The sequence below is a fragment of the Dromiciops gliroides genome, chromosome 2 (assembly GCF_019393635.1).
Source record: "Dromiciops gliroides isolate mDroGli1 chromosome 2, mDroGli1.pri, whole genome shotgun sequence".
NCBI classification, from domain to species: Eukaryota; Metazoa; Chordata; class Mammalia; order Microbiotheria; family Microbiotheriidae; genus Dromiciops; species Dromiciops gliroides.
In genome coordinates this window covers 141,609,283-141,633,726 of record NC_057862.1, presented here as the reverse complement: position 1 = coordinate 141,633,726, position 24,444 = coordinate 141,609,283, and the positions used below count along the sequence as shown (strand labels likewise).

Genomic DNA, 24,444 nt, shown 5'->3' with positions numbered 1-24,444 from the left:
ACCTATACACTTTTCCTCCCACTAGTTTTGTTCCCCAGCTAGACTCAATTGCTCTTTATTACATGTGCATCTTCCCCTCTTCTATCTCCCTTTCTCTCATGCCTCTCCATTTTCCAGGCTTAGAATGGACTCTGTGACACTATTTCTTTCTTAATCTTTTGAAATCCCTCCCTTCCTTCAAGGTAAGATTCAGGTACTACCTCTTCCATCAAGCCTTGCTTCTATCTACCCATTGCAAAAGTGACTTCTTCCTCTTCGAGGCATTTGTCTATTCTTATCATCTTCCTTTGTGTAAATAATAATTTGTCTGCATATTTGTTCATCCTTATGAATTCATAAGTTCAGCAAGGGCAGAGGTGGTATCAGATATCTTTATATCCCCATACCTGGCACAATCAAATCATTTAATTGAATTGAATTAATAAACTGAGTAATAGCCCAGAGAATGCATGAACTGAGGTTTTGTAAAAATTGTTGCTCGGAAGCCTTTTCCATGCAATTCTAGGCCCAAAGGGTTGAAGTTGCTAGAAGTCTAAACTCCAGATAAGTGGATTGTTACTATACTTGGTTCTAGTGTTACTACCAATAAATAATGTTTTTAAAACTGACTAAGTTAATGAGTTCCTAGAAAAGTGACTCAAACCTTTTAGGCTCCATTCTTTATCCATCCTTTGTAACTGTATAAAATTCAATTATACAATTGTTTATTTAGCAATTATAATGTGCTAAGCATTATTCTTGGCACTATAGAGATTCCGGAGTATAAGGTGGTATCTGATCTCAAGGACCTTTAAATGTAAATGAAATGTATTATTACAATCTAGCTTGAGAGACAAGCCTTACATAGAGGGAAACAGAAATCAGTATAATTAAGTGAGAGAGGCAACACGGTTTAGGGGATAGAGAGCTGTTCTGGGCTCAGGGCCTGTCACCTACTCTCCCCAAATCACTTAACCTCTTAGAGTCCCCAGACAACCATAAATCACAGAGTAATTGCCTCTCTGCTTTGGTAGATGAAATTTCTTCACCTGCAGCTCCTCCTATCAACAAAATCACAGATCTAGGGGGGGGTGAAGAAGTCCTAAAATGTAAGTACAGACCATAGGAATTTAAAGGAGGAGGATATCAATGATAGCTAGTCATCATGGAAAAAGTGGGACTTACTCCTGGCCTTTAAAGTTTGGGTGGGTTTCAGATAAATGTGGGTAGGATAATGAGAGGAGATTCCAAATAATGAGTACAACATGAGTAAAAATATGGAGGCAAGAAAGGAGATAGTGAGTATGGACAAGTGAGAAAAGAGGATAGTACATGTTGGGTGGGGGGCCAGTGGGAAATAAGATTGGAGATTTTATGTGTGTGTGTATTTATATGCACACATAATCTTATATATACTCATGTGGGTATACTTACTATTCTTTCAAATAATAACATTGTTACAACTGGATATAACTATTTGTCTTTAATTTGTATTATTAGGTATTAATATATTAATTAATATATAAATATTTTCTTTAATATGTATGCTTATAGTGTTGCAGACTCTTTAGCAAATAGCGAAATAAAGATTAAAGTGATAGTTTTTGATGGAAGATTATTAGCTGGCATAAAGGATCAAATGAAATAGGGAGACTTAGGTGAATGAGACCAGGTAAAGAAGACAATTGAACTAATCTAAATTTGTGCCACCTGAAAGCCTTGGGTTAGGGTTCTTAGGTAGTGGGAATACAAACACAAGGGAAGTAAGGGACATGAGAGTTACTTTGTATGAAAAAATGAACTAGGATTGGTGACTGGATATAGGGAATGGAGGCAAGGGAGGAATTAAAATTGTCTACATTGAGCTTGGATGACTGGGAGAATAGTGGTTTCATTGAACATACAGGAAAGATCTAGCCTCAGATCCAGGCTAAGCTGGGTGATTCTAAGGAAGTCACAACTTCTTGGCCACTGTTCCTCATTTATAAAATGGGGAATTGGAGGCTTGGACTAGCTTCCATCTCTCTATCTGTGATTCTAGGTCCATAAGTTGTAAACAAGAGTAAGTTTGTTGGATATGAGAAATATTTTAGAAATATTGAGTATGCAGTGAGACATTCAAGTAAAAAATGCCCATTGAACAGTTAGAAATAGGGACTAGAGTTTTGGAGAAAGGAGAGACAGAGTGATAAAAAAATTGGGGGCTCATTAATATAGCAGTGCTAATCAAAACTTTAAAACTGAATAAATACTCTGAAAAGAGAAAACATACAGAAAGAAGACCTTTATAGGGCCTTTTGAAATGGGAAATGGAAGAAGGTTAAGGAATCAGAAAAGTAACATAGGGCAAGTGGCCAGAATTGTAGGGGATAAACAGGATAGGGTAATGCCATGGAAACCAAAGGAAGAGAGAATCTTAAGAGTGGATGATTAATGATGATGAAGATTTATAGTTATGAAAGTGTCCCATTTGATCCATTTGACAAACTAATAAGGTAGGCAGTACAAGTGTGTGTGTGTGTGTGTGTGTGTGTGTGTTTAAGTAGATATGAGAACTAAGGCTCAAGTAGTTACTTGGCTTGCCTAGTCACACAGTTAGAAAGTCACAGATGTAGAATTCAAACTCAGGCTTTCTGATTGCAGCTATATTGTTTTTTCCCCACAGCACCTAAAAGAACATTACCATGGGCAAAAGAGAGATCCCCCATCTCCAAAAATGAGGTTATTGGATGGGAAGTCATTGGATTTAATGGGAAGGAGGGCATTTGAGACCTTTAAGAAGACAATTTTAAAAGAGCAAGAAAGGCTAAGGAAGAAATGGTAGAAAAGACAAAAGGACAAGAGGCAGCTAGATGGTGCAGTATCCGATAGAGCACAGGCTCTGGAGTCAGGAAGACCTGAATTCAGGTCTGACCTCAGGCACTTGACACTTACTAGCTGTGTGACCCTGGACAAGTCACTTAACCCCAATGGTCTCACCAAAAAACAAAACAAAAGAAAAGACAGTAGGACAATGGGTATAGCTCATTAGACTGAGAAGTTTGTAAAAGGAAGGAGAAAAATAGGAAAATCACTGGATGAAACAAAAGGATCAAATGAAAGCTTTTTCAAGAAAGCAGGTTCCTGTATCTGTTTGAAGTCAGAGAGAGTAAAGAAGTCATTGGTGAAGAAAATATTTAGATACACTTGTAACAATGTTATTCTTTGAAACAATATTAAGGTTGGGGTTTTTTTGCAAGAAGCAATGGACATGTATACACTTGACTACAGAAATGAACCATAGTCACCATATTATCTTCAAGGACTACACAAAATACTTGCACATTTAGCAAGAGTTAAGTTTAACATTTACTTATAACCAGTTATGATAGAAAATTTTATTTTATATGTAATCAAAGAAGTCAACAAAACTCAAGACTCAAAACTCAAAACTCTGGCTATGTGCCAGTCTTGTCTTTTAAATTCAGGAGGCTGCTAAGCCATGTACTGTGCACCTTACCATGGATTACGCCTTCTATAGAAGTTGTCTGATGACTATTGTTTCCCACAATAGCATCATTATTCTAATGATTTAAAAGACAATTCCTCTGAGACTCTTTGGAGAAAAGATGTTTTAGTCTAAGTCTCTCAAATTTGAATGGATGAAGAGGGTTACCAGTGATAAAAAATCATCTTTTGCTTCCTTTTCCATCCTACACAAATTTCTATTTTGTGGGATTGGACAACATCCATCTTTTCGTTCTTCGTTCCTATCTTTACCACCCACACAGCTGAAACTTTTCCTCTTACATTTTGCATCCTTCCTCTCCTATTCTTATATTTTCCAACCACTGTCTCCTCCAACAGCAAAAATTGGAAACAATTGTATGCTATTAGCCCTAATAGAATTTAAACAGACTTTTAATGTGAAGTATACTGGAGAGAGTCCTAGAAGAGAATTTTTCAACTCAAAGATACTTTAGAGTTAATTCAATCCAATCCCTTTATTGTTTTTTTTTTTCAGATGAGAAACTGACATGCAGAAAAGTCAGATGATTTGCTCAAGGTCACATGACTGTTTAGTGGAAGAATTAAGAATAAAATCTGTTTCTATTGACTCTTGGTTCATTTATCTTTCCATTATTTTCTAATATCATTAACTATAGTAGGCAATTATAATAGAATGACATTCAAGATTGGGGGTAGGAAAAGACAGGGATAATATATTTCCATATTTAAATCATTGAGTCCCTACAATTAGTTAAATGCTGTGCAGATGAAATTGATGTGGAAAAGGAGCTAGAAGTCATTCTGACTTCATTGACCTTTCCCTGTCTATGAAATTGCTTATTTATGTGCCCAGGGCTTCCAATTCCTTATTGGGGAGTAGAAAACAGTACAGAGAACAACCATTTCTTGCTACCTCTTTAATTCTCTGACTTCAGAAACACTGACTTCCATTCAATTCAATAAACAGTTATTAAGCTTCTACTTTGAGTACTACTGAGCTCGATGCTGAAGATAGATAAAAATGAAACAGTTTCTGGCTTCAAGGGGTTTATATCCCAATGGCGTGGGATAGGATATGTAGCAAATAAGTAAAAGTAATTTCAAGAGGAAAACTACTAACACTTAGCAGGATCAGGAAAGGTCTTTGCCTTATGGCAAAGGTGGTGCTTGAGCTGTGCCTTTAAGAAAACTAAGGATTCTATGAGGTGGACATAAGTAGATAGTATACTCTAGACCCGAGACACCATGAATGAAAAGGCCAGAGCAGGAAATGGAATAGTGTGTATAGGGGAAAACTACAAAGTCAGTTTTAACTGGAGTGAGGAGTATGGGAAGGGAAATAATATGAAATAAGCCTATAATGGTAAGTGAGAACCAGAATGTGGAAGGCTTGAAATGCCAGGGCTAGGATTTTGTATTTTCTCCTAGAAGTAATTGGGAACAGTGAAGTTTTTTTTTTTTAATTAAGAGAGCAAAACGGTTCGATGTATGTTTTTTTGGAATACTAATGTCAAAGTGTATGAAGGGGAGAGACCAGTGGTGAAGGACTAGTTAGGGTGCTGTCTAGGTGATTGATGCTAAGAATCTAGGGTAAAGATTGAGTAAGTAGAAAGATGTGGAGGTATGATCCACAAGAATTTGAAAATGCTTGAATATAGGTATTGAGTGAAAGGGAAGAGCCAAGGATGGCTTCGAGGGTTCTAGCCTGAGTCACTAGAAGGATGCTGCTGCTTTTTAGAATCTATGCACTTATGTACATGATCATATTTGACTCATAACAGCTATATCTAGTGAAGTAGATAAAATGGGAATCATTATTCCCATTTAACAGGTAGGTTCTGAGAACTAGTAAGCATCAGATATGGGATTTGAACCCAAATCTTCCATATTCCAAGTCCAACAGTTTATCACTATGCTCTGCTTGGATCACTAGTGCATGTAAATATTTGTTTGTAAATCACTAATTGTTTGACTTGCAAAATGAGAGACATGGAAAAATGAAATCTAAATGTTTAAAAGCCATTACAAATCAGAAATGAAGTTAAAGTATTTTTGAAATTATAATATTAGGCATATTGAATATGTTGAATTTATAAAAGTTTGATTTGCGTACCTTTATTATTTAAAAGAGACCAATTACCTACAGGGAACTCTTATTTCATATGTGATTATAATTTCCTTTTACATCCTTGTTCACTAGCTGATTACTTTGCTATGGAGGTTGATTCAAACAGAAATGTGTCTGAGTAAGACTGAAAATATCATAATACTTGAAAGAGCCCTGGACTGTGAGTTGGAAGTTCTGTGTTTAATTTTGGCTCTGTTGCTAATATCTCTGCTACATTTTCTTTGTCCATAAAATGAGGAGGTTGAAATGAATCTTCCCTCTGACTTGACATTCCATAAGGTTGTTTTCAAATCTATTTCTCAGAGAATCTCTGTAGAGCAAAATACCATTTGTGAGAGGTCCAGAAAACTCTAGGACAAAAATTGGGACAAGAAGATATTTGGAAGATATTTGAAAGGGATAGGAAATTCTGAGAGGCAGCATAGTGTAGTGCTACACTTGGAGTTGGGAAACCTGAGTTTGAATCCTACTTCTGACACTTAGTAGCTCTTTTATCAGGAGTGGTTAAAGCAATGAATGTCTCTGAGTTTCCTCATCTGTATAATGAGGATAATGAAATACTTCACAGGTTGGTTCTCAAACTCAAATGAGATAGTGGATGTAAAATACTTTGGAAACCTCAAACTTCAGCTATTCTTAGGAAATAAAGAAATGACAGTCCTATATCAAATCTAGTTTGGTCCACTGGGCATATGCTTTACAGTTTGTAAATGTTGCAAATTGATTGCTCAGGCAGAGGTGACACTCCTTACCGAAGGCATAAAATTAGCAGAACTTGCAAATTATTCTCATTCCAAAGCCTCCCTGGTTACTCTGGTAACAGAAGTGAAGAAAATGAGATCTCTGTCAGCATTAATAAGGTGCTAGTGTATAGAGTACCCAGTGAAATTTTCTATTGATCTTTGTGTAGGTCTTGGTTTCAAAGTAGCTGAGGAGCAGGGGCTTTACAAACACTGGGAATATTGAGGCTTTAGAGCAGGAGTCTAAAAATTATAGCTAAGTCCCTTAGAATGGTTTTTAAATTTTAAAATAAAGTTTTATTGTATTTTTAAAAAATAAAGACCATTCTTACCTCAGAATTATACAAAAATAGGCCATATGGCCCACTGGATGTTCCTGCTTTAGAGCATTCTTTATATCCTTCAGTTATAGTGTGAATTTTTTGAGGGAAAGGACCTTTTTAAAAAAAAAATTTTTAAAAGGACCTTTTGCTTCCCCTCCACCCCTAACCTTTATATTCTATATGCCTAAACCAAGCTTCAAAAGATTTGTGATTTCAGAGGATGGGTACACCCACAAATACACCCAGACCTTCATGACTGAGTAGAAAGTATCTTGAGTTGCTGTTTCCAAAAAGTTAATCACTCTATACCTGATCTTTTGGTAATAAACCTCCACTCTCCTGGACTTTGCTCATGACTTTCAAAGTCATAGCTCAGCGGCTATCTGCTAGAACTTCTTGTGGCCTCCTCATCCCAAAATATCCAGCAATCCTCGTGGCCTCCTCATCTCAGAACATCCCTCTCCCAGGTCAGATGCCCTCTGGTGAGTTCCTCCTGAGGCCCCCATTTTGTGGAGAGGCAGTTTAGCCAATCTCCATTTCCCTCCTGGTTCTGTTACCAATTTTCTGGAGTTTAAAATTATGCCTTGTGTAGGTGCCTTCATCTCCCTTTTGTATATTGTTTCCCCCTTTAGAATTTAAGCTCCTTGAGGGCAGAGAATTGGCTTTTTTGTTTGTATTTGTATCCCCGGTGCTTAGCACAGTGCATGGTACATAGTACGTATTTGATAAATTCTGCCTTATATCTGTTTATGCTTAACTAGGAATTATCCTTGGGTACCACTCTGTCACTGTGCCCAGTATTTGTCTGGCTTTGTGGCACCTGCTAGAACTAGTGCTGTTCTCGTGTAGTCTACAAGAACCTGGGATCACTCTGCTTAATAAATATTGTTTGAATTGAATTGAATAGTCATTTGAGACATCTGGAGCATTTAAAGTCATAGGATCAGATGTGGAAGGGGTCTTCAGAAGTCATCTGGGCCAACCAACTCATTTTATAGATGAGCAAAATTAGACCCAGCATAGTTCAGGGACTTGTCTAGAGTCACAGAGGTGGTAAGCAGCAGAGCTGGGATTTGAAGTAAAGTCTTCTGACTTCAGAGCCTATGTGCTTTGTACTATATTGCCTTTCATTTTCAATGAATTTCCACCATATTGAATTCTCATGAGATTGCAGCAGACTTGCCTGGTAAGACTCAGCCCACTCCCATCTCTGTCCTCTTCACAGTCTTCACCTGCTTTACTCTCATTGGGAGGCAATACTGGATGATGCCCTCAAGTTGAGGACAAGCATGGCAGGAGGATGCTGATAGGACCAGTCACACAGGCTGAATCTGGACATCAGGGTGACTGGCTAAAAATGAAAAAAAAATCAGTCAAAGTTATTCTTTGAGCAAAATAATAATGGTTTGATGAAATTCAACTCTTAAATAAAGAGTTAGTTAAACCAATTTGTGGGTTGTTCAGTCGTTTCAGCAGTGTTCAACTCTTGGTGACTCCAATTGAGGTTTTCTTGGCAGAGATACTGAAATAGCTTGCCATTTCCTTCTTTGTATTATTTTACAGATGAGAAAATTGAGTGAAATGACTTGCCTGGGGTCACATGGCTAGTAAATGTCTGAGGCTAGATTCAAACTCATGAAGATGATTCTTCCTTATTCAAAGCCCAGTGTTCTATTCTTTGGGCCAACTAGTTATCCAACTGGGATTAAATTACTATTCCAGGTTACTTAGGTAGTAATTTGTGGGCTACTCACTAGCTACGTGACCAGGGAAAGTCATCTAATCCCTTGGATGTGCAGTTTCCTCATCTGTAAAATAAACAATGTAGGGAGGAGGGATGGGAAAAGAAATGTACTAGGTGATCTGCAGATCCTATAATCAATGCCTCTATGTATAGACACAGAGTAAATAGTCATTTTGCCTTTCTCCAAACTAGTATCATCATACCTAGGCATAACTAGCAAACCATGTTCTGAGGGGCAGAAGATCACTTATTTATGATATACAGAGGCTTTTTAGTTTTAAATGCTAACTTAAGATCAGCAGGTGATTCTGTCAGTCTCCTGTAACAATAGTGGAAGCCATCCCTCATTTTGTCCGACCTAACTTTTAAACCTCCTTTTTTTCTGCTTCTCCTTTGCATGTATGTTTTCAGTTTTTGTGATGTTGTTTTGCCTTTTGGTACATGCTAGGTTAAGTGTTGGGTGATTTTATTTTTATGTACTCGATCATCTTAGTGACACTGAAACCTCCTTGAATGCAAAGATCCAATTCAATTCTGAAGTTGAGGACCTAGAAAGTCCAGTCCTTGGCAAAAGTGTGAATGAGACAACTCTGATTTGTCTTCATCAATTTCTTCATATGCAGTAACTTTCCAGAAACTTTTGTTACTTCACCAAAAATTGTCTTCTCTTACCACTGCCACTTACCATTGTTCTCACCTCTACATTTCCACCACAATGTTCTTATCATTCCCTCAAAGCAATAATCCCTATTATGAGATGATGAATCATGCTCATGGATTGGTGTCTTTCCTCCCAGGCAATTTCTGTGTGTTGTTTTGATAATTTGAAGAGAGAAGCTGAAGGATTAACTCTCTTGGAAGGCATGGTGGTATAGTGAGTGTATAGAGCACTGGACTTTGTTACTGGACTTGAACTCAGTTCTTCCTGAGTCTGTCTCATTTGCAAAATGGTGATGATAGCACAGGATTTTTGGTTTTTTTTGGTGAGACTTAAATGAGATTATATATATATATATATATATATAAAGACTATAGAAATATTTGCTATTACTTGCCACAATAAGAATTCCAACAACCGCTATCTGACTAGGGTAGGCTAAGTGGGGAGATGTCTTTTGATCAGGAAAGACCTTGAAGTGTCATTGTATCTAAAGTATATAAACAACTGCAGCCTTGACTTGTGACAAGGTCATATGGCTGCTTTCTAATGCATGTTTTGAATTCAGATCCTCCTGAGGATACTGTGCACAATAGTTGGTGAGCAAATGCTGGTCCACTGGCTTTTCTAAGAGCTGGTACAGTGGATAGAACTCTGGGCCTGGAGTCTAGAAGACTCATCTGCCTGATTTCAAATCTGACCTCAGATAATTACTAGCTGTGTGATCCTGGGCAAGTCACTTAATTGTTTGCCTCAGTTTCCTCATCTGAAAAATGAGCTGGGGAAGGAACTGGCAAAGCACTCCAGTATTTCTGCCAAAAAAAACTCCAGAATGGGGTCAAAAGAGTTGTTCACAACTGAAAAACAACAACAACGAAACACACACATACACATGCATCCATCCATCCATGCATGTATGTTTAGATTTATTTTTGTAATTTGTTTTTATTATTATTTTTATGTCATTCAGAGCACTTAATAAATTGATGGCTTTTAATCTCTCTCCTCTCCCATTTGATTGGTTTGGTGCCTGGCATTTAAATGTGACTTCAGGAGGTTTTTTGGCAAAGTAGGAGGACCACTGGTTTGAAGGTAGAAACCTGTCCTCCAGTTCCAGTTATACTACCAAGTGATTGACCTTGGATTTCTCATCTATAAAACAAAAGGAATGAACTAGAGATAGGATTTCAAAGGTCTCTTCTAGTTCTAGAACCCAATGATTCCATGTATTCTTGTTATAATATTTCCACACCATAAGTAACATTTCTCTGTTGCTTTTTTCTTTATGTGCCTTTCTGTTTGCCTTCCTTCCTGACTTCTGTCTCTTTCCTTTCTTCTCTTTCCCTATAGCCTCATACACATTCTCTTTCCACTCACCTCATCCTTTCCAGCTTTCCCCCTCCATATTTCTTACCCTGACCTTGGTAACATCAGCTTTGCCATTTCTCACCACTTTCTGACATCCTTACTTAGATTTGGGTGCCATTGCTACTGTTCTCACATTGTTTCACAATGTGATCTGCTGGCTTTGTCCTTGCTGAGCCTTACTTAGAAAAAACAACCATGCTACCCAAATAAAAGGCTAATTAAATGAAATAGAACAATTATGAAGATATAAAATATTGTCTCTGTGACTACACAAATCATCACATCATAGTTCTTAGGTGTATATTTGCCTTTGGTGCAAGTAATATACATTTTCACATACTGTTAATTGAACTGTATTAATAGCTTATCCTCTAAATCAGTATTATTTTAAAATATTTTTGTAAAAATTAGAAAAAGAGAAATTAGCAAGAAGAGATATTTCATTATTTGATTACTACCCCCATTGAATGATGTAGATTATAGCCCATACACACCTTCTCATCTAAGGGAATATTACTCTCTAAAGGTGATCTATGTAAGACACTGGAGACCTTCTTCTAGGTCTTTAAAAAAATTCTATAGGGATGTCAATGCAGCACCTGGGGTGTCCATCTGTCAGCCATTGTTCATGCCTCCTATACATGTTAAAGTCAATTGCAATCTATTGGTTGACTTAAAATTATATCGAACTTTTAAAAAGTGAACATTACTCTGGTTATCTATATCAAGCCAAGCACAGAAAAGGAGAATGTGTTCACCATTGCCTTGGAGAATTTCCTGCAGAGTATAGAAATGGAAGAGAGATATTGAAATTCTCCAATTGTTCCAGTCTTAAAATGGCTTTTTTGCTGATTGCATCTAATTCCAGTACTATAGCATTTTTGCAGTCAAATCTATCACCCTTCAAGAAAGATTGACCTAAATATCCAGGGAGAATAAAACAAATAATGTCTACTGTTTGGATGATGTATTTCAATAAGCATACCATTGAGTTAGTCCATCAGTACATATGTATTGAATAGGCAGTACAGATGGACAGTGAACTGGGACTGGAAAGGAAGAAGAGGAAGATTCCAGTTGTGAAATTATACTGCAGTTTTTAAAAAAGTCAGTCTATCAATCACTGTCTTACTATGTGCCAGGCACTGTGCTAAGTGCTAGAGATAGAAAGATAAAGTGAATCCTCCATGCTTTCAAGAGGCTTACATTCATATGAGGAAGATAACATGTATATAAGTGGGTATATGCAAAATACATAGAGTAGATACAAAATAGCTTTAGAGGGGGAAGCATTAGCAGCTGGGAGGAGGAAAGCCTCCTTTAAAAGGAAGCATTTGAACTGCCTTGAAGGAAGTCAGATATTCCCAAACTGCCCTGTGACATGGAAAAACCATCTTTTTAACACATTCTCTTCCAGTGATGCTATATGGTTGTGATTTTGACCACACCCAAGTCAAATTGGCTCAGTGCCAAAGGGGGAAAACATTCTTAAAATGTACTGTACATATTTTTCATTTAGACCAAAGGAGTGATGAATTTATTTCTCTAATAGTGGGAAATAAAATGGTTGAGATCTTTATTTTTAATTTTTAATTGAGGAGCTTTATAAAATCCCTTTAATTTACTCCTTGGTACTAAAGTGAGAGGCACATTGATGGAGGATTTGAGAAAATGGCTATCTAAGGGAAGGTGTGAGATCACAGGAACATAGGACCTACCATGCCTGTATGTCACCAAAATATTAAGTTGTGTAGCATCATATCTTATCCTGTGCCACACCATTTTAAGCCACATTACCCTGCATTTTACTGAGAGATGATGAGATTATTCTAAAACATTTTCCCCTGCTTGTCAAAAAATTTGAAATGCAGCTCTGTAATGTGGTAGCTGGATTAGTCCAGGATCAATTTATATGGATCGACCTCACAAAAAGCAAATGAGATTGAATTCTTTTATCGAATACGAAGAAATATTACATCCAACCAATTTCCTTTTAAATCAACCAGGCTGCATTTAAATAATTCTGTACTTTGCAAGCAAATGCCAGAATGACATTGTTCTCCCAAACACTCTGGTTTCAGCTTCTTAGGTTACGTACACTTCTCATCTTTGAAAGGAATATTTTAATTAATTTTCCATTATTATAATTATTGGCATTTAACATTTTATTATTCCTTCACAGAGTACAGGTGCATTAGGTAATTAACTCTGGAGTACAAAATATATTTAGAAATTAAGCTGAAAACAACAAAAAATAAAATTCTACTGAATTCATGATGAATATGTCATTATTTCTTGATCTCTGATGAGAACTCTGGGATTTATTTTGACTAAAATATATCCATCCATCTGTATGTATGGTAGCCCAGCTGGTATCTTTAGCCTTAAAGTGTCCCTCTGAAGGTGACCTTTTCTGATCCCCAGAGGTGCTAATGCCTTCTTTGTAGCTACTCTATATAGTTTGTATGTGTGTATACACATACACATACACATACACATATACATATACACATTTTGCTGGGATAGACAAGACCATCTGACATGAACCGTTGAGGATAGGCCCTCCTTTCTAAGATTTACTCTTCAAAGTCCTTGATTATATTCCTTCCTCTTTTGAGTATAGGCACTTACCAATTATTCACTCCTTATTGTCTATGTTTTTAATCTCCTGTTTTCATTAGTTCCTGCCTAGAAATATGCTCAATTATCCTTTAATCTTAAAAATTCTTCCCTTTCTCTTACTTTTTCTTCTCTCCAACCTTTCCCTGAAAAACTTTCTTTAAAAAAAAGTTAACACTATTTCCATTTACTTTTTCACCTCCCTGGCCCTTAACTCTGCATAATCTGACTTTTATTATTGACAAATGCCAATGATCTAATTAATGAATTCAGTGTCCATTTCTCAGTTTATTTCTCCTTCCTTTGTTTATCTGACACTACGTTCTTCTCAGTCTCCTACCTCCCTGACTCTTGCTTCTCTATCTATAGTGTCTGCTTTCCCTCCTCCCACTTTGTAATGATGGGCGTTCCTTCACAGATATGTGTGTATCCAAATTATTAGAGTTTAAAAATACACTAAGAATTTTGACACCCTTTATTTCTTTCCTGTTCTCTCATCTTTGACAATTTCATCTGCTTCCATGGATTTTGTGAATGATTCTTAAATCTGTATTGCTATTCCAGATGTCTACTTCCCACTACTTACAGGATAGCTCTACTTGCATATACTACCCCCACCTCAAATTTACTATGTCCAAAACTGAATTCATTGTGTTTATCCCCAAACATGTACTTCCTCCAAACTCCCATAATTCCATTATTCTCCCTAGAGACTTCCTAGTCAGCTAGTCTCCAAATCTAAATTTAAGATTAAAGATTTTTTCATTCTTTTGTATTTGTATTCTCAGTATCTTGCACAGTGATTTTCACACAGTAGACACTTATTGATTATTGATTTTTGACTCTGCTCTCTTCCTTAAAATAATTTGCCAAATCTTGTCAGTTGTATTCATTCAACACTTCTGAAATTTTCCTTCTTCCTATTGATGCAGACCTCATTTTCTCAGTTGAATGATTATAATAGCATCCTGACTGTCTCATTGGACTCTAATATCTCTCCTTATAGTGGGGAAAATCCTCTCCATCAATGTAGATCATCAGTAGTTCTGCAAAGTACAGCATTAGAGTTTCCAGAGACACTGAAAGGTTGAGGTTGTACAGGGTTACATACCAAAATATGTGTCATAGGTTGGATTTGAATCCAGGTCTCCCTGACTCTGAGGCCAGATATCTATTATTGTATATCTATTATTATAGCAGATTAATCTTACAGCACAGCTTCTGTCCTCAAAATCTATCATTCACTTCCCTTTACCTATCAAATTCTTAAACACCTAAATTTATCTTTCAAGGTCTTCTACTGAACCTTTTGCTTTAACCAAACTTGTTCCTCCACCATATGCAATACTCTCCTACCTACATGTATTTGTTCAACTACCCCTAATAACTGGAATTCTTTTCCCTTACTGTATCTACTGATCCCATGATACCCTCTTTTGAAGCCTTCCTCAGTCCTCCCAACCAGGATCTCATTTTCTCTTGAATTTTTATAGTATCTCAGAACACTTACCACATTTTTTCTATTTTCTATATTTTATTATATGCGTACATATGTATGTATATGTATATACTATTTATTTATTTTATTATTCTTAGAAGCTGTGTTCCATAGTGGATAGAGTCCTGGACTTGATTTAGGAAGACGTGGGTGCAAATCCTGCCTCAGACACTTCTTGAATGTGTGAGTTACTTAACCTTTCTTAACCTCAGTTTTTTCCCTTATAAATGGGAATAATAATGACAGAACCTTCTTTACAATGTGATTGTGAAGATCAAGTGAGAAAATACACATAAAAGCTCTTTGCAAAATGCAAAGTCCTCTATAAATATTATAATCATTATTGTTATTATTGTTGTTGTTACTCTCTTTGGGTTTTGAGCCATTGTGGTATGGTAGATAGAAACTAGGAAGAATTGGGTTCAATGGAGTTCTAATTTTGAAATATACTGGCCATGGGGCAGCTAGGTGGCATAGTGGATAGAGCACCGGCCCTGGAGTCAGGAGGACCTGAGTTCAAATCCGGCCTCAGATACTTAACACTTACTAGCTTTGTGACCCTAGGCAAGTCACATAACCCCAAATGCCCCACAAAAACAAAACAAAACAAAAAAAAAGAGATCGAGAGAAATATACTGGCTATGTGACACTTGGCAAACAAATTAATCTCTCAAATGCTTTAGGAAGCTCTCTAAGTCTTTAAGTTCTAGCCACAATACCAGTCTGCAATGGCAGAAGTTTTTTTTTTTATCTGGTGGTGCCTGCCCTATGCAGTGAAATCTCATATCTAGTCCCTATGCCCTATCTTTGTGTATATCTCTCCTTAGATAACATAAACTACTCAAAGATGTGGACTATTTAATTTTTCTTGGTCTTTGTATCCATGGTGATTTTCCCTTAGGTATTTAATAAAGATTTGCTGAATGGAATAGAATCTCCCATGCTAGATGGTAAGGTTGCCCTGAAGGGCAAGGGACTCTAACTTATTTATCTCTATCCATAGCTCCTTGAGTACTATCCATGCTGCCTTTCATATGGTTAGGCACATAATAAGTGATTGTTGGATTAAATTGAACAGTTTGCTGGGGAATGGGAAATAATTAGTCTGCTGTTCTTAAGTGTTAACAGCAAATTAATCTCAACAAGTTACTATTAGGAATTCTTGTTTTAGTCTGTGGGAAAAATGATGGAATATGTTTCATTTCTAACCGTGAAAACATGTGACATGAAATGCACTATGGAAATTGTTTCTTATTTTGTTAAATTAGAAAGTTAGATTAATTACTAGTGAAATGATTTTTCAATGACTGCTCCAGACATTTTCTAAGAAATACCATCCATATGACAACCATTTGTAACTTTAAATCTCTTTGCAAATCAAAAGAATACATAAATGTTTACCATTAACTATGAGCACATTATATTTCTCAGTATGGCTTTTCCAAAACAATCAATTGAGCAGCTAAAAACAGGAAACTGGTTGCCCATTAATTGAGGAGTGACTAAATGAATTATGGTTGATAAGTGTGATAGAATATTATTTTGCAATAAGAAAAGATGAAAATGAGGAATTCACAGAAGGCTTTTATTAACTGATGCAGAACAAAATAAGCAGAATCAGTCAAATATTGTATACAATAAGAATAGTCATTTAAATGAAAAGAATACTAAAAAAAGTAACTAAACCAGTTTAATTGTGATAACTAATCTTAGTACTAGAGAACAGTTGACAGAATACATTTCCCTCCTCCCAGCAGAGACTTAGGGGACTACAGGAGGACAATATCGCATATTGTCAAACATGGTCATTTTTGTGGGTCATTTTTGCTAAACTGTTTCTTTGTTATAAAGGGAGTGGTGGGATGGAGGGATATATTAAAAATTAGCGTTGTATAAAAATAAAAGACCTTAATAATTTTTAAAAACCCTAAACAAAAGAATATCCATTGTTTCTCAAAGAAAAGATAAAGTGTTAAATACAAGCCAGGAAAGGTCATATGAAAGCCTGTTAACTGGAATTGGTCTCATCTCTGTTGTTCACAGACTAAATTAGATGTTTCATAGTGAATTAAAAGATTAGTAATATACATAACACAAAACCAGTGCTAAATGCACATTATTCTGTCTTGTTTCAAGGATGTCTATAAATATTTTAACTGAAATCCCTGGGAGCTAAGTCTTTCCAAGCTTGGTCACATTTTGATCTGAGAATTGCAATGCTTTTTTTTTTAAACTGACCTATACATCAAGATTTGACTGTTAAGTGAACCATGGTTTTTATCATTCCTATTTCATGGACATATCAAACTAGGGTACAGAATAATGGTCTTTGCAAAGATTCATAAGGAACATCATTAAATGTTGTCAACAGTCAAAGTGGAAAGGAAGTCCAAGATTCCTAAATTCAGTCTAATAGTTCAGTACTCTTAAACTAAAAAGAGGAAATGAATGACAGTGTGTATCATTCAGTGATGTAATTTTGGAGGTTGGTGTCATCTATGTGGGAGAGTATAACTGGAATAATAATGTGTCCAGCTGTCCTTTCCATACCAAATCCATCAGTCTTTTGGTTAATGGCTATTACTTTTGCTGCTCTTAATATCCCTAATGCAAAGTGGAAGTCCCTGGGAGGAAATCCAGCTTGCCCTACTGCTGCTAATGAACAATTTTATTTTTATTGACATCATGAAATTTGTCTAAAGTAGATATGATCAATGAATAATATAACCAGGGGAAAAGGGTATTATCATTAACTCAAGGATTTGTTTTTTGCATTGTTTTATGCCTGAAGTTTAATGAGAAATTATTTTTTTCTTCAAGACTCATGTTACAAATGATAAGATGCATTAATCTTTGATGTCTTAATAAGGACAAGAAAGGGATTGGATTATTGAGTACCAATTACATATTTACTTTTCTTTGTAGCTTCACACTGGAGGCTACAGAAGGTGTTTAAACTCTAGTCTCTCACTTGAAATAGTTCATAGGTGGAGAGCTATGACATACATATAAAAAACCAATATGAGAAGTAGAGAATGGCTAGATGAATGGAAGAGACAATAAGGGTTTTAAGAGTTAAAATAAGTTACAGTGGCAACCAGAAGAATTGAGTTAGATTTTACAAGATGAGGAGAGTTAGAATAAGCATTTCAAGAAGGAGAAAGACCTTGGGTTGTCCTTTTTTGTTGTTCAGTCTGTTTCAGTTGTGTCCAACTCTTTGTGATCCCACTTGGGATTTTCTTGGCAAAGGTACTGGAGTAGTTTGCCATTTCCTTCTCCAGTTCATTTTACAGATGAGGAAACAGGCAAACAGGGTTAAGTGACTTCCTCAGGTTCACACAGTTAGTAAGTGTCTGAGGCCAGATGTAATTCAGGTCTAATTTACTTTAGGCTTAGCACTCTATCCACTATGACACCTTCATGCCCAGGTTTGTGATGCTCACACAATAAGTATACTGGAGGAGATTACACGGTGGCATTTTTTTAAAAAAGAAATGCTTATCAAGAGCACGACAATATGAAGTGACCAAGTATTCACGGAAATTATTTTTCTTTTTGTCTTTTAATCAATCCACCAACTTCTTTATATAGATTTTTGCAACCTATCTCCCACTAGCTAAAACCTCCTTTTATCATATGGTTTCAATGGGAAGCATGCTGGGAAGATTGTTGGAATCATTTAGTGCCAGAGGACTTGAGATCGAATCTCAGCTTTGCCTTTTACCCCTGTCTGGCCTTGGGAAAGCCATTTATTATCTTTACCTTAGTTTCCTCATTTGTAAAATGAGAAGGTTGAAATAGTTGATCTCAGAGGTCCTTTCAAGCCTATGGTGCTCTGATTTTATAGTGGCAATTTCACAATTGATATGATTAAGTTCCTCCAGTAGGATGTCATTTGACAAGGTTATAACATTTAAGAAAGCAATAATTAATATTTACAAGTTGTTTAAAGACTTTGTAATTCTCTAGAATTCTTTTCCATCATTTTTATCACTATGCCATAGTGATGGAAGAAATAGAAGGGGACTACAAAGGATTGAGAGCCATTTTATATTTTTTTTACTAGTCTCCTGGGTTGCCATGGTCCAAGAATTCATGACTAAATATCCAGTTACTGATTATGAATTTATTTTTGCTTAGATAAGCTGGTCCTCTGAAAACCAGGGACCATATATCTCCGGAATCATATCTGAAGGCTACCCAGCTTGGTAGAACCCACCAGAACTTTCCCTTCTACTTATAGAGCCTTCTAGAACCCTGGGTCACCACTAAACAACAGTGAGACATTAGAATATGATTTAGTGCAGTCAACCCTTTCATTTACAGGCTAAATATTTCCAAAATCTTTAGCCCTTTATTAAGAGACCTTATCTTCTAGTCCTCTTCCTTCTCATTCTCCTTACTCAGTCCTTGAAGCATTTTGTCTGGGTCATAAGGTACCAAATTGGACATGGTTGTTTTTTTTCCTCTTAATTGTCACAATTTATACTGGGAGAATTATAGTGGTAGTATCACCATAGAGCCAGCAAGCTGTGTTTATATAATTGGCTGAAAGGAAAACTTCTTGTAGAAGCAAGAAAAGGCATTTGGAGAGGGTTGAAATTTGGAATAGAGAAATTAGCTTTAGATAGTAGTTATACCCCTTTCTCTATGGTGGAAAAAAGTCGGAAAAGCAGTGAACATAGAAGTATAGATGTTGAAGTAAAGAAGAGGGTTAAGGTGAGAACTTACATCAGATGCAACTATGAAAATGAGTCAGCAGGATTTTTCTACTGGGGTCAGGGATGCCTCATGCAATTATTACCAACTGTGCAATCCTGGGCAAGCCTCTTAACTTCTCTCAGCCTCAGTTTCCTCCCCTGTAAAATGAGGATGATGATAATAAATGAGATGACATATGTATAATACTAGACTTGTTAGCTAGTAGACAATAATTAAGCATTCTACATGAAGAGTTCAGAGCTGAGGAGGAATTTTGAAATGTAAACTCAAGACTTAAGGAAAAAACAAGAAAAACACATTTGAACAATTGGAAGGGGTTATACTATGCAGAATTGCTTTTTTTTCTGAAATTAATTTTTTTCAATGATCAAAAATCAATGTTCTCTTCTTCCTACACTCTACCCCATCTACTGTTGGGAGAGGGGAAAAAAAGAAGAAAATACTTGTAAGAAATCAGCATATTTCCATATGAGCCATGTTCAAAAATAAATTTTTCATTCTTCACCTGAACCTGTCACCTATCTGTCAGGAGGATTTAATCACATTCTTCATCATCAGTCATCTGAAATCATGGCTGGTTGGTCATTGCTTTGATCAGATGTCTTAAGTTTTTTGAAATTGTTTGTTTTTAGTGTTGTGATTATGATATGCATTTATCTCCTGATTCTGTTCACTTCAGTTTTCAATGGTTCTTACAATTCTTCCCAAATTTCACTGCCATCATCCATTTCATAATTTCAATGGCATAACAGTATTCCATTCCATTATTATATCATGATTTATTCAATCATTCAATTGATAGGTACCTTCTTAGTTTCCTTTTTTTGCTACTTCAAAAAGGACTAGTGTGTGTGTGTGTGTGTGTGTGTGTGTGTGTGTGTGTGTGTGTGTGTGTGTGTGTATACCCTTTTTCTCTTTCTTTGATCTCTTACATATCACTTAGTAACTTTTGGGGCATAGTTCCAAATTGCTTTCAAGAAGGGCTGAACCAATTTACAACTGTTTTAACAGTGTATTGGGGCAGCTGTGTGGCACAGTGGAGAAAGCACCGGCCTTGTATTCAGGAGAACCTGAGTTCAAATCTGGCCTCAGACATTTGACACTTAGTAGCTGTGTGACCTTGGGCAAGTCACTTGACCCTCATTGCCCTGCAAAATCAAACAAACAAAACAATTATTATTAGGTGCAGCTAGGTGGTGCAGTGGATAGAGCACTGGCCCTGGATTCAGGAGTACCTGAGTTCAAATCCAGCTTCAGATACTTGACACTTAGTGGCTCTGTGACCCTGGGCAAGTCAACCCCAAATGCCTCGCGAAAAAACAAACAAAAATCCCAGTGTATTAATAATATGCTTGTTTTCCTACATCTTATCCAACATTAGTGATTTTCCTTATTTGTCAACTTTGTTAAATCTAATGGGTTTAAGGTAGAACTTTTGAGTTGCTATAATTTGCATTTCTCTGATTGTCAGTGATTTGGAACGTTTTTTCATATGGCTATAGATTGCTTGGATTTCTTCCTTTGAAACAGCTTATTCAAATCCTTTGACCATTCATCAACTGGAGAATGGCTCTTATTCCTACAAATTCAAGTCATTTCTCTTGAGATATTTATCAGAGAAACTTGCCACAAAGTTTTCCCCCTCATTTAACTGTTTTCCTTCTAATCATAGGTGCATTGCACTGTTAGTGAAAAGACCTTTAATTTTGTGGAATTACAACTGTCCATTTCATCTTCTGTGATCCCCTATATCCCTTGTTTGGTACAGAACTTTCCCCTTATCTATAAATCTGAAAGGGAAATTCTTCCATGTTCTTTTATTTTTTGTCTGATGTCACTCTTTTTGTCAAAGTTATATTTTAAGAGTAAGAGATGTGTCCCTTCAAATGCCTTCACAATCCTAATGCCTCTAAAGTCATAGAAGAAATTAAAGAAGACAAATGGGCCGAAGGTGGTTCTGTTTTTATTGTCTTAGGAGAACAAAGGGAGGTGGAAAAGAAATACACTAAGGAAGAAATGAGGGGGGAAAGGGAGTGAAACTTACTATGTCTCATAATTGGGGAGAGTGAAAAGAATATATAAACTTGGAGGAAAGTATAGAAGAAGCAGGAATCATTTAAACTTCACTCTTTTCTCTTTTGGGGGATAGGGCAATGAGGGTTAAGTGACGTGCCCAGGGTCACAGAGCTAGTAAGTGTGAAGTGTCTGAGGTCAGATTTGAATTCAGGTCCTCCTGAATCCAGGGCTGGTGCTTTATCCACCGCACCACCTAGGTGCCCCTTAAACTTCACTCTTTTCTTAACCAGAAAAGGGAGGGTTGAATACACTCATATTCTACGTCCATGTCCCCTCACAGAAGGAGTTTGATATGGTAGTACATAAACTTATTGAGGAAATGAATGGGAGAAAAAGAAAGAGAGAAGTTTAGAAGGGAGGGAGTTGGGGAGAGGATAGTGATAAGCAAAATAATTTCTGCTTTAAATGGTGGAAAAAAGGGTAATAGGCTAAATAAAAGGAGGGAAAGAGGGACACACAAAGGGAGGGAAGGTGAGGAGGAAGAGATAGGAGAGAGAAGAGAGGGTGGGGAGAGAGAGAAAGAGTTGAAATTGAACACCCTACATTTATAGCATGTTCATATTGTAACATTTCTCTGTAGCCTGGAAGCTTAAGTAGAGAAAGCAGAGAGTAGCAGTAATACAATGATAGAAATATTTACTCTTAATGTTTCAGTTAATTGTGGTAGAATTAAGTTATATTGCTTAAATCTTTTTGCACCCAGCTTGGTAATAGAGTACGTGTAGGGGTGTGCTGGTAAATATTTAATAATTGGTTCTCCCCCCAAAATGTACATGACACAGTTCTGAGTTTAATCAGCATTATTAACATTTTCTCCATAAATTCCTTAAATCTAGACAATCAAAAATAATAAAGAAAACTTTTATTTGTAGCATTTGCCAATCTCTAAGGTGTAAATTCTTATGCCAGCAACTTAACAATTGGCTCACCAACTGGTTTGAGCTGGGCCCAACACACCCCTTTGTTAAACTTCCATCGCCTACTGAAGAGGAAAATGCATTGCTGGCCTTTAAAAGCTACTTTTTTAAATAAAAAGGCAATTTATTATTTTCCAGTTACATATAAAGATAGTTTTCAACATTTGTTTTCATAGGATTTTTAGTTCCAAATTTTTCTTCCACCCTTCTTTCCCTCCCTCCTCCCCAAGACAGAAAGGAATCCGATATAAGTTATATATGTTTAATCACATTAAACATATTTATGCATTAGTCATCTTATGAAAGAAGAATCAGAGCACAAGGGAAAAACCTCAAAAAAGAAAGAAACAAAACATCCCCAAAGTAGAAACAGTATGGTTCAATCTGCATTCAGAATCCACAGTTCTTTTTTTCTGGATGTGGAGAACATTTTCTATCATGAGTTCTTTGAAATTGTTTGGATCATTGTACTGCTGAGGAGAGCCAAGTCTATCACAGTTGATCATCTGACAATATTGCTGTTACTGTGTACAATGTAATCCTGGTTCTGCTCCTCTCAGTCAGCATCAGTTCATGTAAGTCCTTCCAAGTTTCTCTGAACTCCTCCTGCTCATAATTTCTTATAGCACAATAGTATTCCATTACATTCATATACCACAACTTGTTTAGTCATTACCCAGTTGATGGGCATTTCATTCATTTCCAATTCTTTGCCACCACAAAGAGAGCTGATATAAATATTCTTGTACATGTGGGTCCTTTTCCCTCTTCTATGATCTCTTTGGGATACAGACCTATCAGTGGTAGCACTGGGTCAAAGGGTATGAACATTCCGTTAGCCCTTTGGGCACAGCTCCAAAAATTGCTCTTCAGAATGGTTTTATCAGTTCACAGCTCCACCAACAATGCATTAGCTTTCCAGTTTTTCTGCAACTTCTCCAACATTCATTATTATCCTTTTTGTCATATTAGCCAATCTGATAAGTGTGAGGTGGTACCTCAGAGTTGTTTTAATTTGCATTTCTCTAATCAATAGTGATTTAGAGCATTTTTTCATATGGCAATGGATAGCTTTGATTTCTTCATCAGAAAACTGCCTATCCATATCCTTTGACCATTTCTCAATTGGGGAATAACTTGCATTCTTATAAATTTGATTTTTTCCCTATATATTTTAGAAATGAGGCCTTTTTCAGAAATACTGGCTGTAAAAATTGTTTCCCAGCTTTCTGCCTCCCTTCTAATTTTGGCTGCATTGCTTCTGTTTGTATGAAACCTTTTTTAATTTAATGTAATCAAAGTCTTCCATCTTGCATTTCAAAATATTCTCTGTCTCTTGTTTGGACATAAATTGTTTTCCTCTTCATAGATCTTAGAGGTAAACTATTCCTTCCTCTCCTAATTTATCTATGGTATCATCCTTTATGTTTAAATCTTGAACCCATTTTGACTTTATTTTTGTATAAGGTGTAAGATATTGGTCTATGCCTAGTTTCTGCCATACTATCTTCTAGTTTTCCCAGCAGTTTTTGTCAAATACTGAATTACTATCCCAGAAGCTGGAGTCTTTGGGTTTATTAAACAGTAGATTACTATAGTCATTTGTGCCTAACCTATTCCATTGATCCATCACTTTATTTTTAAGCCATTACCAAATAGTTTTGATAACTGCTACTTTACAGTATAACTTCAAATTTGGTATGGCTAGCCCATCTTCCTGTGCATTTTTTATTAGTTTCCTTGATATCCTTGACTTTTTGTTCTTCCAGATGGATTTTATTATTTTTTCTAACTCTATAAAATAATTTTAGGTAGTCTGATTGGTATGGCACTGAATAGGTATATTAATTTAGGTAGAATTGTCATTTTTATTATATTAGCTTAGCTTATCCATGAGCATTGATATTTTTCCAATTATATAGATCTGATTTTATTTGTGTGAAAAGTGTTTTGTAATTGTGTTCATAGAGTTCCTGGGTTTGTCTTGGCAGGTAGACTCCTAAATATTTTATATTGTCTACCATTAGTTTAAATGGAATTTTTCTTTCTATCTCCTGCTGCTGAGCTTTGTTGGTCATGCATAGAAATGCTGATGATTTATGTGGGTTTATAAAAGCTACCTTTTGAGCAATTAGATATCCTATCCAGTTGGGTCTTCTTGGAAAACAGAACAGAGTAGTTCA

The 24,444-nt window shown here is 36.2% G+C and overlaps 1 protein-coding gene across 1 annotated transcript in view; it reads left to right on the top strand.

Annotated features, from left to right (window-relative positions):
- Positions 1 to 24,444, top strand: part of OTUD7A (OTU deubiquitinase 7A) — a 430,692-nt gene that overhangs the window by 137,533 nt on the left and 268,715 nt on the right.